Genomic DNA, 16119 nt, shown 5'->3' on the forward strand with positions numbered 1-16119 from the left:
TATAGAATGAATTAAAATTGCAAAGTGATGCACGCTTGCCTTTGCTAGAAATAGGTACTGCATGGAAAGAAAACCCACATACTTAGAAAAAAAAAACACCTTAGGGAATTTCCCAAAGAGCTCTATTTGTGTACAAAATATTACGTTGCATCCATAGAAATACTCCTTCAGTATGAAGAAATACATTGGTGAATTTTCAGTTTCAGCAACAGATGAAACCAGTGAGTCACTTTTTCAACTTTTTCCAATTAGATGACGCCTCTTCTAACCTCAGTGATTATATGATTGATCACCGTTCATCTAAGATCACAATCACCAAATGCAAGTCAGGAGCTGATACACATTATAGTCAAAAAACACTCAAGGGAATAACACTGTCAGCTCTCACCACGTTGAATATAAGATACATTAAAAAAAAGCCAGTAAGTTTTAAATCAAAGTGTGTAACCAGTCAGTTTGACAATTTATCGTCATTCAGGTGCAGCTGGTAACAAAATGCATTAACTAATAGGGATAATAACATTTCTACTCCTCTGCCTTCCTCTCAAGACTCCAGTCCCTTTCTACCCAACTTTCCCCCCCCTTCTTTTCTGGAGTATCTTTGACCGGTGAAGCCGGTCCATGTATTTATATTTCTGAACTCTCCTGCTGTTGTTTTATTCTGCATGTGCCTTCCTGTTTGCCTGAGTAATCCCATGAGTAATTAAAACAATCAATGCATGACATTATGGTTCAGTACATATAGCAAACACTTTGGGGAATCTGGACATTAACTTTCAATAATTAAGGAACACTTAAGTAACTGGTGAGATGTAAAGAAAACAGTACCATATTTTGACAGCAGCAAAAATCCACATCCAATTCAAATGGTCTAATAAACACAGCAGTAAATTTAAGACAGGAATCCTGCTTAAATTGGCAACATTAACACATTTTATGTTTTTGCATGACAACTTCTTGTTTTTAATTATTGTTGGATATGAATTGCTGAGTCATAAATAGCATGACAAAAGGCAAAATAGAACTAGATTGCCTACTTCTGCTTATTCCAGCTGATGGCATTTCTTTTCCCTTACCATAGCACTGAACACAAAGACTTTCTTAAACACAAGTGAAACGAGCCTTCGTCAAACAACAGATTTCAAGTGGTACTACTGAACATAAACACACCTACCACATGCACATGCAAACTAATGAACTGAACGTCTGACTGCCTGATCAATGCCTGCAGACAGGTTGATCAGGTACTGCAATGAGTAGCTCCGCTTTAAACACTTCACAAGCTTATCCTTAAGACAGCAAGATAAAGCAATCTCTTCCTTCTCAAAAGAAGCTGCTTTCAAAAGTGCTTCTGCTATAATAAGCCTTTATGATGAACTGGTCTAAAATGGCTTTTTTCTTTAAGCTACGTACACTGAATTGCTCTCAAGAACTCCAAAGAAACTCAAAGCACAGACAAGAAAATCTGTAGAAAAATAGCTCCAAAGAACATACAGAACAGCAAAAAGTCAGGGTACATCAGTCACTACTGGTTAAAGACTTCAGTGTTGATAAGATAGTGAAGAAGTCAAGAATTAGAATGAAGGTGAAAAGAGGTCAACAACTTTCTAACAAATAAAACAGAAGCTCTGTAAAGCACAGCAAGTGACTCTGAAGTACTTTAAGCCACACAAACTGCATCTTGATACATATGTTTTTTTCTTTCTTCTGTTTAGATTAAAAACTACACTAATGAGTATTTCCTCCTGGGAAGAATGAATGGAGTAACCTATACGACTTGAATTTCCAAACAAGACACAGAGTGGTTAGAGAGGTTACCTTTTCCAAGTGAACTGTAAAATGGAAAGTGATTTGGCCTGAAGCAAAGCAACATGATTTCACTTAGGGATACTACACTATAGTGCACAAAATCCGGAGCCTAACCAGAGAACACAAGCTTAGAAGGAACAGACAGACAATTACCATCACCTGAAAGGAGAGGAAGCACTAAAGCTATAATTACCATTCGCCTCTGAGACGAAAGACTGACAACTAAGCGGGTCAAGAAGTACTCCCAGAAGGCAAACCACCTATCTCACCATTTACTTTGAATTGGCTTAAATATTTTAAGTGCAATTGTTTGTCATGCCCCTCTACCCTCACACGTGCTCTTCCATAGCTTTCAAATGCTTTCACCTCAAACCCCTCATGGTGCTCATCTGGAGTACTTGCTGTCAGGTTGAGAACACCTATACTTTTAAGGTTTGAAATGATGATTTCAGTACAATAATGATTACTGAAGGTGACCAAGAAACCCTCACGATTAGACCATAATTTTTGTGTAGAAGATGTGTGTGTACTAGCAGAAGAATTCTGAAGAATTCTTTATCTGAAGCCATGTGCCAGGGACATGAGAACTGAAAGCACTGCCTGGTGACTCGTCCATCAATTTCCACTTCAATTAATTGATAACCTCCAAATTTTAGCTGTTCAGGTTAACAGACATCTGAAGGGACTGTTATTAAGTAATTTTTATTTTATTAATTTTTTAGAACCAAGCAGCTCTCTGAGCACTGCTCAAAGACTGGGAAGGCTGTGGCTACTCAGAAGCTATTCCTTCTGATTATTCTGAAATTGACATTTTATTCTATTCACCGAGCCACTCCTCATTTGTTTTTTCTATCACTTATGTTCAATGCTTACAAAATTTGTTTCCAGTTACAGCCCCGATATCATCCACCCTTCCCAGTACCTATAATTTAATAAATACTGTTTCTGGTCTGCTAATGTAACAGAAATGTAGTTTTTCAGAATCATAAAGCAATTCAAATCGTAAGACTGAACTTGATTTCCAGCAATTCCTGACACCAGATTTACACAAATACTGTAATAGCAAATTTTATGCCAAAATTGGCGTTATTTATCCCATTACTCTTCTTGTCAGGTAACTTCTAACACACCACAAGAGGCATCCCCAGAAGTCAGTGTTAGGATCACAAGATAAGCCTCAGAGTCCAAAGGATCAGCCTTCTTCCCTTGTTCAGGTATTTCAGGTCTTCCCTCATTTCAGTCCCCAAGTAATTGCTGCATCAACTTACCCAGCCTACAGACAGGCAGGCTCTGCCTCTTTATATTTAATGGTATTGATTCTGAATTAACTACTCTGTTTAAAATGCTCAACACCACCTCAGATTGTGGCCTTGCCAGACAAACTTGCTAATAAGCACAAGATATCTTCCTTTCGCTGTACAATTGGTACCAGCTATGCTTTTACTATCAGACAGAGTACACCAGTATTGCATTCAAGAGGTGCTCAGCTGTCAGGAGAGTTACCAAGGGTCTTGGCAGATGTCATGGTTTTGCAATTTTGTAATTTTGCTATCAGTATTCCACATCATAACTTATAACTTATGAACTGTAAGACTATATAGAGAATGGACTGTACTGAACGAACTGGAGCTGTTTAGAGACCTTACTACTTTCTTCCAATATCTGAAAGGCTCTCACAGTGAGAGTGGGGTTGGTCTCTTCTCACTTTTGACAGGTGGCAGGACGAGGGGAAATGGCCTTAAGTTGAGCCAGGGTAAGTTTAGGTTGGATATCAGGAAAAACTTTACAGAAGGGGTTGTTAAGCACCGGAATGGGCTCCCCTTGGAGGTGGTTAAGTCACCATCCCTGATAGTATTTAAAAGCTGTGGATGTGGTGCTCAGGTACACGATGTAGCGGAGGGTTGTTAGTTAAGGTAGCATGGTTAGGTCATGGTTGGACTCGGTCTTTAAGGTCTTTTCCAACCCAAGTGATTCTGTGATGCTCTGTATAACTTCTTTTATTCAGCCATAAAAAAAAAAAAAAACAAACACATTTTTAGTTTTGTATTTTGTGTCATTACTGTGTGTCCATGACTGCCCCTTTCCACAGAAGCTCATTTTTCTATATCAGAGTTTAACAGCTCCTGAATGGAGGCTGTAAGGCAGGACAGGGTAAGCCACACAGAACAAGCTGTTTGCAAGTAGAGACTGTAAATGAAAAGAAGTCAGACACTGAAAGTTTTCAGGTTAGGTCTCTGCAGAAGTAACAGCTGATACAACTGCTACCACAAAACAACCTGTGGTCAGTAGAACTCACAACATCATTTTGAAAGCAGAAAACAAGACCCTGATGGTAATTTACAGAAAAATACATGCAGGAGATACAAATCCTTTTCCTTGTATGAGCACTTTCTTACTTGTTTTTAAAGGCACAGCAGATGTCACCAGTCACAGGGGAAAAAAAAGACTGCTAAAAAGCACATGCTGAAAGTAACCGCTTCCTTAGGACGAATGTGTAGAGCAGAAGTCCTGGCCTGATATTTAAATGATATGGAGAAATGACATTTAACTGTAAATTAGGGTGCTCTCCAGCATATACCACAAAGCATACTGTGAACACAATACAGCTCCTTCCAGCAATCCAAAGCAAGTATTAGTGTCATTTAAATTGGATGTCATTAGAAAAGCAAGCAGCATTAGTAGCTTTGCAATCTGCACGACAGTTGTGCTTCAATGTGAGCAGTTTGGTAACTTGCCACAACCATTTCTTCCACAGACATTCCAGGTAATATTACTACAGCATTTTGTTCAAAGAATAAGCAGCGTTCAACATGCAGAGTGAAGGAAATGGGAACTGCCAGACATGCAGGCAGAGGGATTGCAGAACATGAGAAAATTAACGCTGCTTTAATAGAATTATCACTTTTTCTTCCCAGAACTAGTGATCAAGTCTTAAAAAAGAATCCCAAAGAGCCCGTCTAACATTTGATCAAGTTCAATTTAAAGTATCTACCTGATTTTGAAATGATTAAATTACTGTTCAAGTCTCAATCAAGGGATATTCCTCTGGATTACAGAACTTTCACTGCATTTCTATTACTTGACATGCTCATTACAGTTCTCTTTGATTTTCTTCAGCAGATTTTATTGAAAACATGACAGAACTAATTAACAGTAAGAGACGTAACTCCCCTAGATAACGGTGTTTTATCTTAATAGGTGATAATAGAAATAAGAGGTTTGGGAGAAAATGTTCCAGTTCATGCATGGGAAGTTTAATTAACGCTATTACTTCTAGCAGTGCTTTAAAATACACTTAAGGAATGCAAGAAATTACTATAATTACATATAATATGCAATACGTTGCCTACAGTAACTAGCAGCCCTGGGAGTGGGAGTTCTGCTGCAGATTACCTGAAACAAGCAAAATATTACGATGCATACAGTGGACTGCAAAAACACACAAAACAATATCAACAGCAAAACGCTTTCTGTGGAACTCTACTTAAACCTATAGAAATATGGGGTTTTTGCTTGTCTATTTTGAGGGGAGACAAAAGAGACACTTAATACAACAAAAATGACCACAGTGATCAAAGCCACAGGAACACCCAAGGAAAAACACAGTACTTGTGTTAAATTCAAGAGAGTATGACATAAAAATAATAGACACAGAAAAGGAACAAACTTTTATCTCACTACTGAACATAAAAGATACATTCAGTGTCATAACAGAACTGCAGCTGAGTCTTATTACAACTCCTGCCAAGTCTGAGGTCCTACTGCAGTTACCATGTATTACACTTCTGTACACTCCTACTGAGAAGTTCTCAAGTTTTTCCTCCTTTCTTTTTCAAGAACGTATTTCCTGTCAAAAACAGGATGCTGAAGGTCGGATGAACATTCAGCCCGACCCAGAACAACAAAGCCCATCATTCTCCAGCAACTCCTGCTCAATAATTAAAATTACAGGCACTCACAGCTTTTGTAAGGAAAACAATAAACTGCTCTGATAGTCTGAATAGCTATTGTAGTTGTTTTGTTCTAGGCCAATGAGAAGGTGAGCTGAGACCAACAGATGGACGCATTCCATCTGAACTGATGCTCATGCAGCAGCCTGAAACTTCATAAGCATGACCTGCTGCCTTTATGCAGCATCATGGTTCTCAGGAGCATTCCAGGAGAGAAATGAGAAGCAGCTGTAAGCAGTGGCTATTTCCACTCCTCTCTGCCTTCAAGGAACTGAGCTGCTGCCATCAATACCTTTTGGCTGTTCTCCAGGTAACAGTAATTTGTAACTGCCTACCGTCCTTGGAACTGCGCTGCTCTTAACTTCTGCTGTTCCATATTCATGCACTTGAACAAGACTGGCACCCAAAATATTTTTCTATGTATGAAGTTCAAAAACGATGCTTGAAACAACACACATGGCACATTTTCTAGCTACGAATCAAAAGCAAGTTCCATTTCATTTTCAAATTGTTCACATTTCTGGATGGTCAACTGTATTTTTACTTTAGTTTTCTGTTGAAATCCTGGCTGGCAGAGAAAATCTAGACTTATTTATCCAGTAACAGCACTGGCTTTGCTTCTATGCTAATCTGCTCCCTGGATCAAACACAGTCCACTTAAAACCAAAAGTGTACCTCTGACAATTTGGGTCTGAAACTAGTCTTAACCTCATAGAACAGCCATTGGATGGAGGAGGTAGGAGGAGAAAGATGCCTGAAGTCATAAGAAAGATTAAGAACTTGTAATCAAGTAGGAAAAAAGCTTGCTAACATTCTATGCAGTCTGGCACAATTTTAAATATTAAGCAATCTGGGGCTCTGAAATGACTCCCAGCAACACCTTTTTCAGGTGCACATGATAACTATCGATGAGAAAAGTGGATAAACAGCAAGTGAGCTCCACACCTCATTATGCAATGAATTTTCAGAAGTGGAACAAAATCATCCTGCCTCTAAAGACCTGCCTTAAAAAGGAGGTTAGCTCAAATCCACTATTTTCTTCAAAATCACATGAAATTAAAAACAAAAGAGCACCTTGAGAACAGATATGTACTTCAAATCTAACCAAAATAAGCAGTTTTAGCCTAGATTAAAACATACTAAAAATTATAGAGAAGAAATCACAAGTGCATAAATACTTGAATGGCAATGTACCACATAAAGAGAAAAAACATGAATGCTTATACAGGAAATGACAAGTGTAACAAGCAGAAATGGGCTTGAGCTAATGAAATAAAAAATCCACCTGAAAATTAGGGAGAAAAATGACAGTGAGTAAAATCAGACAGACAGCGGAAGGGAAAAAGAAAAAAAAACCTTGTCTTAACAAGGGAAGAGGGAAACCAAAGAGATGGAAGAGCTGTCGGTGCTTTGGGGCACTCACACAGTTAATATGACAGTAACACCCATTTTAAACACAAAGGACTTACTAGTATTAACGTATGGGAAAAATCTCTATTTCCTAGCTCTTCCTAGCATCTAATCGCAATATGCAACTAACCTTGTGTCCACCTTACATAGTACAACAGTCTGAAGCGTTGCAGAAACAGCCATAATAAGCAACATCTTCAACTGCATTTGATTTTATTAAAGATAAGAGTTTTATATATTACAAGTCACTGAAAAAATGAAGAGCTACAGCCAAGGACACCAGTGAAACCAGATTTAAGTTACGTTAATATATAACACAATGCACAACCAACCACCAAAATATAAAAGATCTAGGCTATTTCCTAAACAGCTATGAGCCCGCTTCTTCCTCTCAGTGTTCCACTTGCTAAAACCTGGATTACTGCCTGTCTTCCATTTGGCACTTCTGAATGATAAAATACATAAATTTAATGATGGGATTCAGAATAAGCACTAGCAGATTAAACAAGATTTCACTGAAGAATGCTGGGTCACATATTGACTTAAAGAGATGACATAATAGATAAGAAAGCATAACCATGGTTTATTTTTCCATATGGCCAAACTTAAAGAGTTCCACATTCCAATGCAATGTAACTTCACGCAAGAAGTTTAGTAAGCTGTAACGTAAACACAGCTGCATGGATTTGCCACTTTGTGGTAAGCTGACATTTATTTTTAACCTAATCAAACAGGCCCATAACTTCCTTGGTAAAAAAAAATCTAAATGAACTTTCTAAATTCTCCATTATTTTCAAAATTAGAAATAGGATGTGGAAAATGCAGGTCTTTTTGAAAAGTCTATCCATAGGAAGGGCTGTAACAGTGAAAGTAACCAGAGGTTCTGAAGGACCTTTCAACAGATACCAAGTACCACTGAGTGTACTACTGAAAAATTCTATTGTTCAGCGCAGTGGAGTTTTTCTGTTACTGCTATAAACAACACTTTGTTAGCTCCATATGCCTGTGGAATTTAGGAACCGTGTGTGACACATCTCAGGTAAAAGAAGCACTAAAGAACGATAACAGCAATGTTTTGGAAAGTAACTTTAGAACTAACTAGGTCAGTAACTTTCTTAGCAGCCACTCCTTGCCATGTGAACAGCCAAGGACTATTACTTCAAACTCTAACAACAATTACTGGGAACTAAAATTCATGTCTTAGAGAAGGAAGTTTTGACTCATGTAAGTGAAAACCAATTATGTCCATTTCAAAATGTACTGAAATACCTGGTTTCAACACTACCATGTTTTAAAGACAGGTAGATATTGAAGACATAATACACCTGCACATTTTGTTAGTAATGGGTGCTTAAGAATTCTCCATTGAACTCCATTCAAAACAATCACTACTGCACAATACAACATCATTTCCTCACAGACATTGGCAAACACATTTATTCCAAAAAGATGCCTTCATTCTCGTGTTAGCAGAGAGCAGATAACACACCTCTCTTAATCTATTTATGGAAGTTCAAGCTCTGATCATCTTGCCAATTTTCATTCCAGTATGTGAATGAACATAGGAAACCTCTGAAACAGCTCTGACATTGACGTGCTTTCACTTTAGAGAAGCGGTAAGAGAATTTGGTTCTAGAAGCTGTGTGAAAAAACGTATCTGGTGGCTTGAATGTAAAAATATCTTAAAGTACTTCCATAGAACTACTCAAAATAGAAAGGTGTCGGAGTAGACTGCTACAATCAACTAAAAAAAAGTAACAAAAAGTAATTTTTTAGATAGTTTTTAACATCTTTTAGGTTTCACAGTTCATCTTGAACTTACAAAGAAAATATTTACTTCATAACATTCAGACACCTATCAGTAACAAGAGCAATTATGAAAACTGAAGCACCGAAGCCTGACAAAACTGTCACTTCCACCTCTGCTAATGGTTCAGAGTCAGCCCCCACCCCTAATTTTAACTGCATTAAAAGGAACAAATCTTAATTGACAGACAGTAGAAATGCTGTTGCACAACCTGTTTGTACAGGGGCAGATTTGGCTTTAAAGCACCACACATTCAGAACATCCTTTAACTCCACTGTGTGGCCTTTAAAGACCAGCATGTGGGCAAAAGCCAAGCACAGACAACACGCAACAGTATAGGTTGTATAGGTCAGGCATAAAAGTTCACATGCAAAAGCCCTGAGAGGAACATCTTGTCTGCACAGATATAAGTACTCCTGCATCTCAAACATTGCTGGTGCCCACTAAACATTCATGGTTTCAAATACTGCTTCAGCAACTAGCAGTAGTTACAGTGATTTAGCTGACTCAACAGAAGTTAAAATTCATCATTAAAAGCTTTGAACAAAAATAGGAACAAACTTTTTTTTTTCCCAGAAATCACATTGAATGTTCACGTTAAAATGAAAATCACCAGACAAGAATTTTGATGCCTGAATAAAAAGTGAAGACAGTGTGCACTAATGGTGATATAATTCTGCTTCCTTTGATGCAGTACAAATTACACCATGACTCAATAAATGCAGCTAAAATTTCAGATGACTCCTTCCCCTCCTTTAACTTAATGGAATTCATAGTACAACAGAGAGCAGAGAGTCCCCTCCAAAGACTTTATATATTATATATATGTATATATAAACACACACAGTTGTACCCTGAGAGGTTTTAAATGCAGCACGAACACATAACATTCCCATTGTTTCCAGCAGCTTAGTTTATACATGCACACTTCATACATGAAGATTTAGACAAAGACTAGAAAAGAAAATCAGTGCAGCAGGAGTGACAGAAATACAGAATATACTGAGAAAGAGCAGCAAGAAGATAAAATATACCCACAGATACAAAGTGAAGAGTTAATAAGCATGTCATCATGCTAAACCCAGCAGGAACGATTAATAACAAACTTCCTTTAGATCTGCTCATGGTCAAGTATCAAAAATGTTTCCCATGAGTTCCTTCAGGAAACAGCAGTTTAAAAAACCACCACATCAGTATGTGTCTGCTGTGCACTATGGCTATGTCTGGATGCCTTCCTAAAGCCATCATAACAGGCAAAACACTAACAGTCATTTATATGAAATATCAGTCCTTGGATAATTACCTAATACTAACTGATGAAACTCACAGTATGGATTTCAGTATCTTATAGATACGAGACCCAGGTTTGTCAAGAACTGCTACTTGTTCTCTTTCAATGTAACATTTCCCAAAAGGAATGGTAGGTGGGTTTCAGTGTACTATTGGTTACACAATGCTAGGGAGCAGCACTGACCAAAAACATGCTATGAGGATATAGGAAACTTTCAGCGAGGATGACTATGAACTCCAGGTGAGGCTCAACATCAGAGCATAGGTGGCTCAGTGAGATGCAATTGCTATCAGCCCAAACAAATTGCCCATGCTCAAACCTTGAGACTATCCAACTGTAAGTTGGCTCCCTCAGCTGAGATCCAAAGCCAAAAACATTTATGACCCATGAAAAGGACAGGAAACGCATGCTGACCATAGGAAGTCCCATTAACTGGATTAGGAGAGTGAGGAAAGAAAAGATTCCTGTGCTAAAGGCCTTCGAATATTTCCAGCACACCTGCAGTTTCAGAAGTAGTTGTCAACGTATTTTAAATTCACTAAAATAATCACAATTTTGTTCATCTATGTGATGGAAACATCTCTGTCGAAAATGATTGAGGTCTACTAATCCATGCACCCTCCTTCCTAAGATTTTACTCTGACAAGAAAGACTCATTGTACCTTAAATGTGTACTAAATATAAATGTGTTTAAGGATTAAAGGGTATTAATATTTAAATAAACATACATCACTCAAACCCGTTAAAGCTGTGTTTGTTATGTTTATGAGTTGTAGCTTACTCAAAAGATATTTTAGTTAGCCATGTTCTCTAAAAACACATACCTGCCACACAGCTTTTAGACTACCGCTGAGCAGCTAACAGAGCATTAAGAAACAAACAAAACAGCGGTTTTGTGTGCTATTTTTAATCGTACAAGAAGTTCCAGCTACCCTATCTTTAGCACTTTGCAAAAACAGTGAGAATCATAAAACATCGTAATGGTTTTCATGAAAGCAGCACACAAAATTCAGAGTTACTACAGACGTAAAAGCACTAATAGGTGCAATGGCATCAAACACATAAAGGGGTCTGCTTTAATAACTGAAGGGAAATATTGCTCTTTGAATTTAACTAAGTACATTTATATAGATATAAAATGAATTTTAAAGTGACAATAAGGCCATTTTTTGTCCTACGTGCAACAAAGAATTACAGCATCATCACATAATTTTCACCTGAGGTATCTGCCTCATTCCCACTTAGCTAATTCCTCCCCTCAAAGCACTGTGAAACACAGATTGAACTGCTCACACTGTCCAGTCTCATTTTAAGCAGAGACTTCACACACCCTTTTGCAGTCTTGTTCTCAAGTTTAAACACTTTCACAGTGAAAAACTTTGTATTCAGTGACAATCTCTTGTGAGGCAGCTTGCATTGGTCACATCTCCTCAAGCACTGTGCATCTCTGAGAAGTGCTTGGCTCTGTTTCTCCATCCCCTCCCCTTCTGTCAGCTGAAGAAAAGATCACCACTCAGCCCTTCCTTCCTCAGGCCAGCAAACCCAGTTCTCTCAGCCTTCTTTTGTACAGTACGAGATTAATGGCTGCTGCTCTTCATGCTGAATTTACCCTACATTTACACTGCTGAAGTGTGAGCTTTGGCCTCTACTTCCACTTAATTCATTACTAAATTGATTCTATTTATTTATTTTTTAGGCTCAGAAACAATTCCTGAGAAGCAAAAGCCCTCATGATATTTCAGAAAGCACTAACAGAGAAATATCTACAGACCAATTATTTTTACAGGAAAAAGAAACGCAATTTTGTTTGTTTAAATGAAATAAATGAGCTGCTCTCCTTCAATAAAAATTGCATATCACAGGTTCAAATGCATTATGCAGCACACTTAGAAGTTATTTCAACTCATTGTCAAAGGAACTTGGCCTTCCATATTACAATACTAAAATACAAAGTAGAAATGCACCTTTCAATAGCTAGAGTGCTCTTGGCTTCCCTAAGGTAGCCCAGTCTTAGGGAAAGCACCAACAGGTGCTCAGTACTGTGTTAATACCAAACGGAACCAGCAGTTTTTATTGTGATTTTACAAGAATGCTAATTCCCATCCAAACCCTCAGATGTCTGCATCAAATGTTACCACTTACATCTTTGGTTATGTGCTGCAGAAGAGCAATACGTGAAGATGAAATATAAACTACCTTCCATTATCCCTTGTTCAAGATTAAAAGGAGCACATGTAAAAAACAGGCAAAGTTAATTACTGAGCTTATTACAAAGTGTGAATTAAGTTAAATAAATCTGAGCCCACCAAAAATTCAAAAGTTTTTGCTCCCCTGGAAGGCAGAGGAGAATGGATGACAGGATATCTGAAACAAGCGATGGCCTACGGGAAGCCTCAGTGCAAGCTGACAGGATCAGGGCGTACTCATCCTCCTTCCCACACAACTTTCATCATGTCTTGCAAAACACCTTGAAAATCATTTTGAAAAAGCATGAATGGACAACATTTCCAACCGCAGCAGTCAGCAACTAGGCCACTAAAGCAATTGCTACACTCTGCTAATAATTCTGCCAGCACATATCAGAGTTTCACCAACATTTTGTTCAAATATCTCTCCACGTGTTGAGTTTGTAAAAGCAGCGACATTAGGGCTATTTTCACACTACTGACAAAACAACATTAAGATATTTTTATATATCTTTTATATATATTTTTATATATTTTTATAGCAGTCGACTGTATTTCTAATGAAAAATATGTGCCCCTCTCAAATGAATAAACATCTACAATCCACTTACAGAAAGAACCAAGATCGTTTATTTACTGCAATCTGTACATTGCAATCCACAGCTTTCAGCAAGACCATTCAACAGTAAATATGAACTGGTAACTCTGAAGTCCAGTGACAAATATTAACTCTTCACCCTGATCTACACAGCTTTCACAGCTGCTCTCTTTGCTTAAAGTACTGAGATGAAGGCCCAATTCCTTGCCCCAGGCCCCTCTCAGTTACTTGGAACAAGGCTCTGAATGCACTTCCATCACCGTAGGGGTTCAGCTGCCAAGTCTCCATGAGGAGAAAGCAGCATCTTGACAACACCACCTTCCTTTGCTTTTCTCTTGCACCTTCTCTGCTATCCTTATGTCATCTCCTGGCAAAACATACACAGATCAGCTGCTTTACTTACTCCATCTTTACTTGCCTCTTAACGCGCAGAAGTCTCTACCCAAGATCATGAAACACAGCAGTTATTCCATACTCACAACAGCTGCTCTATGTGAAATGATGATTTTCTCAGCTTTAGCCTGTTCCAAGATGAGGTAAGCTTGCAGCTCATCATGATCACTAATAAAGAGCAGTTCAGCTGACCATCATGTGCTATCTTTGTACTCTAGAACAATCAATGCAGCAACAGCACAACTGAGATCTCCTGGAAAGCCTGATGCAGGTGGAATGACCAAAGGGCTTACCACCCCAGCAGGCCAAACACCCCACCTGATCCAGTGCTTTCAGCATAAGCAAATAAGAGATCAAGGGCTACATGCCACATGCATTCACTCTGTGGCTGTACTCTTCTGGTGTTTGGTGTTTTACAGGATAGGTCCAAAGTCATGTTCTGCAGGCCTGATTTCCACACAACAATCTCAGGCAACCACCTGCAGTCCGACTGCAACAAAGGGCAGAGCCTCACAGTACCATACCAGGAAAGGAGAACAGATTTAGTGACAGCCATCAGGGTCAGCCAACAGGTCAGTGCTTGCCAAACGAGCCCACAGTGACTTCGAGCCCGGTAGTCAACATATCAGGATCCAGAGAGGTGAGGTACACAGCCAAAGATACAGCTGCAACCTGGATGAGGCAATGACAAGTCCAAGGGCCTGACCTTAACAACAGCTCCAGAGCGAAGGACTAGGCCTGACCCTCACACTGTAAAGGGAAGTAATGCTACCAGGAAATCAAACCCATACTGCAACAGGTGATGTAAAAGGACAACTGTAACAGAAGCATGGGTTAGGGCAAAAAGTAAATCATTGTCATTAGGCTTCAGAGTTATCAGTTCATTTTAATTATTAATTTTACATAATACTGTTCTGTTAGGCTTCATTTGGAAGGCAAATCAGTATTGGTTACGTCAGAGCAGCTAGCAATATGAGATTCACAAACAATGAAGTAACGTGTATGGATGGAAGAGATGTATCCCCCTCCCTGCTTCCACTGATCTCCTAAGAAATTCCTCTGGGCTATAATACCAGACACCCATCTAATTTCCTGCCATCTGAAAAATGCAAAATTATCCCATAGAACTTCCTTAATCGCTTACAAGAAAGTTGACTCTTCACTCATTAATAAAACAAAACCAACAGAAAACCACAAACATAACACAATCCTTAACCTCAACCTTACTAGAGTATTATCATGCATACCAAAAATGTTGTATTTAGGAAATTTCAGAAGCATCTTAAAATACATTTTCACAATTATGTATTTGATCCAAGCAACAAGAGGGATAATAGATTCACCAACGTGAACCTTTTATCATACCAAGACAAAGGATTGTTAAGGCTCAGCATCATAATATTTCATAGTTCTGCTTTAAACATTTTGTTGTTGTTATTTTCTGGAACAGATTTGCACCTTTAAGAGATGAGGTTTCTACCCTTCCAAAACACATCATTAAATTAAGGTGATCTGTGCAGAAGGAAAAGCTACAGCTCAAGCAGTCACAGTTATATTCCCTTGACAACAAGCCCTTATTCTAACTCAAAGGAATTTTACCATATTTTCCCCCACTCGCAGACCAAAATTAGAGTCTTCTAGAATACAGTCAGTCTGCTTCAGACAGAGGATAACGCTCTTTCACAGGTAAAAAGAAACCATGATTTTGCCCATATATATGCTGACAGCTACTACTGTTTAAAGGAGCAGGCATCTGAACATTGTTTGTTTGTTTAAAAATTAAACTTCCAAAGCAAAATATTTTCAGCATATGGAATACTCATTAAAAAATAATCATTTTCATTACCAGCAGCTAGCCTGTGCCTGAGTAAGCTGAGAAGCAAAAGGTAATCACAAGCAGCATCAGCTGTGTTTCTTCCAGATAAGTGCCATTGTTCAAGGTGTGCTGATCTCATCTAATAGCTGCTCTGTTTTCATAAAAAGTTCTAAAAACAAAGCCAACTTGAGGAGGATGTTAAAAAATAAATGCTTTGACTGGTTAAGAAGCTTGTTTATAGCCACTGCAAGAGAAAGTCACAGAATCACAGCGATACAAATTTCACTAACCGCAAAAATAGATACACAATATTACGCAGAAGCTTCCTACAGAAATACATCTTCCCTAGGAACTACATAAAGCTTACATTTACAATGCAGTAATTTTATAAACCCGGGAGGACATATCCTGTGAAGCAATTTAACATTCAGCACCACACGAGCCAACGGGCACATAAGTGCTCGCTTGTTAGGGCTGAGCTGCGTCTCTTCTAGGAAATGCCCTCTGAATGCATAAAGGATATTTTCCTAATATATGTCACATCTCTCTCCCTGCCCCCCAACAAGACCAATTCTTCCACACGCTGCAGCGCATCTGAAAGGCGTTCCAATCAAGCAATGCACACACAGCAGCCCTGAAGCACACCCACCGTTTATCCCTATTCTATAGGAACTGTATATGGATAACTTGGCTCTTCCCTCCCCCTCCCCCTCTACCTTTCTGGGGTAGTGACTTCACATCCTTTGACATCAGCGCTTGCTGAAAGGGGGATGGGAGAGTTGCAGCAGAAAGCAGCAAAACCTGCTTTTAACAGTGCGTGCGATGCCGGCGTGCAAGCCCAGCCTCCGTGCAGAGCTCG

General features: G+C 38.7%; 1 protein-coding gene across 4 annotated transcripts in view; it reads right to left on the reverse strand.

Annotated features, from left to right (window-relative positions):
- The window catches only part of PPP2R5C (protein phosphatase 2 regulatory subunit B'gamma), a 69331-nt gene that overhangs the window by 27398 nt on the left and 25814 nt on the right, over positions 1 to 16119 (reverse strand). The window lies entirely within an intron of this gene.

The sequence above is a fragment of the Excalfactoria chinensis genome, chromosome 5 (genome assembly GCF_039878825.1).
Source record: "Excalfactoria chinensis isolate bCotChi1 chromosome 5, bCotChi1.hap2, whole genome shotgun sequence".
Taxonomy (NCBI): domain Eukaryota; kingdom Metazoa; phylum Chordata; class Aves; order Galliformes; family Phasianidae; genus Excalfactoria; species Excalfactoria chinensis.